The following is a 3,695-nucleotide window of genomic DNA, read 5'->3' as shown; positions in this document are numbered from 1 at the left end:
AGATGTCCACAGGGACAGATGTCTACAGGGACAGGTGTCCACAGGGACAGATATGCACAGGGACAGATGTCAACAGGGACAGATGTCCACAGGGACAGATGTCTACAGGGACAGGTGTCCACAGGGACAGATATGCACAGGGACAGATGTCAACAGGGACAGATGTCCACAGGGACAGATGTCTACAGGGACAGGTGTCCACAGGGACAGATATGCACAGGGACAGATGTCAACAGGGACAGATGTCCACAGGGACAGATGTCTACAGGGACAGGTGTCCACAGGGACAGATATGCACAGGGACAGATGTCAACAGGGACAGATGTCCACAGGGACAGATGTCTACAGGGACAGGTGTCCACAGGGACAGATATGCACAGGGACATGTGTCCACAGGGACAGATATGCACAGGGACAGATGTCAACAGGGACAGATGTCCACAGGGACAGATGTCTACAGGGACAGGTGTCCACAGGGACAGATATGCACAGGGACATGTGTCCACAGGGACAGATATGCACAGGGACAGATGTCAACAGGGACAGATGTCCACAGGGACAGGTGTCCACAGGGACAGGTGTCCACATGGACATGTGTCCACAGGGACAGATATGCACAGGGACAGTTGTCCACAGGGACAGATGTCTACAGGGACAGGTGTCCACAGTGACAGATGTCCACAGGGACGTGTCCACAGTGACAGATGTCCACAGGGACAGGTGTAAACAGTGACAGATGTCCACAGGGACAGGTGTCCACAGTGACAGGTGTCCACAGGGACAGTTGTCCACAGGGACAGGTGTCCACAGGGACATGTGTCCACAGGGACAGATGTCTACATGGACAGATGTCCACAGGGACATGTGTCCACAGGGACAGATATGCACAGGGACAGGTGTCCACAGGGACAGGTGTCCACAGGGACAGATGTCCACAGGGACAGGTGTCCACAGGGACATGTGTCCACAGGGACATGTGTCCACTGTGACAGGTGTCCACAGGGACAGGTGTCCACAGGGACATGTGTCCACAGGGACAGGTGTCCACAGGGACATGTGTCCACAGGGACATGTGTCCACAGGGACAGGTGTCCACAAGGACATGTGTCCACAGGGACATGTGTCCACAGGGACAGATGTCCACAGGGACATGTGTCCACAAGGACAGATGTCCACAGGGACAGGTATCCACAGGGACATGTGTCCACAAGGACATGTGTCCACAAGGACAGATGTCCACAGGGACAGGTGTCCACAGGGACATGTGTCCACAAGGACAGATGTCCACAGGGACAGATTTCCACAGGGACATGTGTCCACAAGGACAGATGTCCACAGGGACAGGTATCCACAAGGACATGTGTCCATGTGTCCACAAGGACATGTGTCCACAGGGACATGTGTCCACAGGGACATGTGTCCACAGGGACAGATGTCTACAGGGACAGATGTCCACAGGGACATGTGTCCACAGGGACATGTGTCCATGTGTCCACAAGGACATGTGTCCACAGGGATATGTGTCCACAGGGACATGTGTCCACAGGGACAGATGTCTCTGTGTTCTGGACAGCAGACTTGTGTTTGCAGAGGGAACTTTCTTCAGGTCTCATGTCCCCGTGTCCTGTCGTCTCGTGTCCCACATGCTGAGGTCCTTCCAGGTGGAAACGCTCATTAGGATTCATGTGGTGGATCAGAACTCTCAGGGTTTTGTTCCTCTCGAGTCTCACAGGATGACGAGCAGAGTCTGGGACAAATCCAGTCAGAGAGAACACAAAGAGTTTACAGGAAGTGGAGCTGGGCTGTATTAAAGACTGACATGGAAGTCAAAGCAGCAGCACGCAGAGAGGCAAACATCACAGAAAGAGCAGGAAGAAGCTGAGCAGATCTTAAAAAGGACGTTTAAAGCAGGAACTGAGTGAAAAGAAATGACAATAAAAACGAGGGTTTTCAGCGTTTGTAAAGAAGAAGACAGGCAGACGAGGAGCAGGATGATCATCTGGTGACGCCAACAAAAGGCAAGGACAAAAAGCGGTGAAGGGGAACGTCGACGTGAGCACATCAGTACTGAAACACCAGGAAGTGGAGAACAGGAGTCTGATGTGACGAGGAAGATGAAGGGCAATGAAGGACAGAAAGTTGGGAGGACACACAAGTCAGAGAAACTTCTAGAAACACATCAGAAGATCGATCCAGACAGCTATAAAATTAAAAACTGCTTGGTTCTGTAGAGACAGAGGCTCCGCCCCTTTACCCACCTGCTCAAATACAGGACAAGGTGGGCGGAGTTTACCTCCCTCAGTTTTATTTTATTATTTATCTATTTTTTTGTTTTATATGAAATAATATTTATTTATTAAGAGTTTGCTTCTTCACCACAACAGACCGGATGAACGTCCTCATTACTACAGCAGGACCTGACCTGTTGATCCATCCTTCTGGACTTTACTCAACAACAGTCAGTAATTCTGAGGGTTAGTGAGTATTACAGGTGGATTCATGTATTTTTATTTAATTTATTTAGTTTTTACTGTTTCGGTCAATCAGCTGATCTGTTCCTCCTCATTTAGCTCTTCATCGTCACTTTTTCACACTTTTCACTGACAGGAAAGAAGCAAATGTTTTTTTAACCACCGTCAGGTTCTGCTGCCAGCGTCCCCCCTCCCTGACTGAAATCAGTTATTCATCAGGGTGTCAGGTGGCCTACTTACCTCTGTTTGACCCCCCAGCAGAGACGCCTGGAGACCTCCAGACCACAGGGGGTCAGGAGGAGGTCCAAGGACCAGCCCAGTCTGGATCCTTCTGCAGGGAAACATCTACACAAACATCTACACAAACATCTACACAAACATCTGCACACTAATCTAAACAAATAGCTACACATGAATCAACACAAACATCCACACACTAAACAAACATCTACACATGAATCTACAAATCTTCTCTCTGTGGAACTGAAGAAGCTTTCAGCCTAAGTCAGTCAGACAGGAAGTGAACTCTGAGTTAGTAAAATAAAATAAACTAAAGTGAGTTTGAAGCATCGACTTGTGGAGATCAAACCTCTTCTGTAAACATGACACAAACAACAAACCAGTTTTATTCTGCAGAATGTCTCACTGATTTCCTGATTATTAAAACTTCTTTAGTTAAACCAGTTAATTAAACTTTCTCCATATTTCGCTAACAGAGCTCTTCCCTCTCAGACTGCAGGTTTACTCATGGTTCCTACAGTTTCAGTTTTCAGACTCGTGGTTCCTACAGTTTCAGTTCTCAGTCTCGTGGTTCCTACAGTTTCACTTCTCAGACTCGTGGTTGCTACAGTTTCAGTTTTCAGACTCATGGTTCCTACAGTTTCAGTTTTCAGACTCGTGGTTCCTACAGTTTCAGTTTTCAGACTCATGGTTCCTACAGTTTCACTTCTCAGACTCGTGGTTGCTACAGTTTCAGTTTTCAGACTCATGGTTCCTACAGTTTCAGTTCTCAGACTCGTGGTTGCTACAGTTTCAGTTTTCAGACTCGTGGTTTCTACAGTTTCAGTTCTCAGACTTGTGGTTCCTACAGTTTCAGTTCTCAGACTCGTGGTTCCTACAGTTTCAGTTTTCAGACTCGTGGTTGCTACAGTTTCAGTTTTCAGACTCGTGGTTCCTACAGTTTCAGTTCTCAGACTCATGGTTCCTACAGTTTCACTTCTCAGA

The 3,695-nt window shown here is 48.0% G+C and overlaps 1 protein-coding gene across 1 annotated transcript in view; it reads left to right on the top strand.

Moving 5' to 3' along the window:
- Positions 1-3,695, top strand: part of tnca (tenascin Ca) — a gene marked incomplete at its 5' end in the record, with an annotated part of 132,241 nt that overhangs the window by 82,427 nt on the left and 46,119 nt on the right.

This window comes from Austrofundulus limnaeus, unplaced genomic scaffold, assembly GCF_001266775.1.
Source record: "Austrofundulus limnaeus strain Quisiro unplaced genomic scaffold, Austrofundulus_limnaeus-1.0 Scaffold931, whole genome shotgun sequence".
NCBI classification, from domain to species: Eukaryota; Metazoa; Chordata; class Actinopteri; order Cyprinodontiformes; family Rivulidae; genus Austrofundulus; species Austrofundulus limnaeus.
Note: the sequence above shows the minus strand (reverse complement) of the source record. Positions and strands in the feature narration are given on the sequence as shown.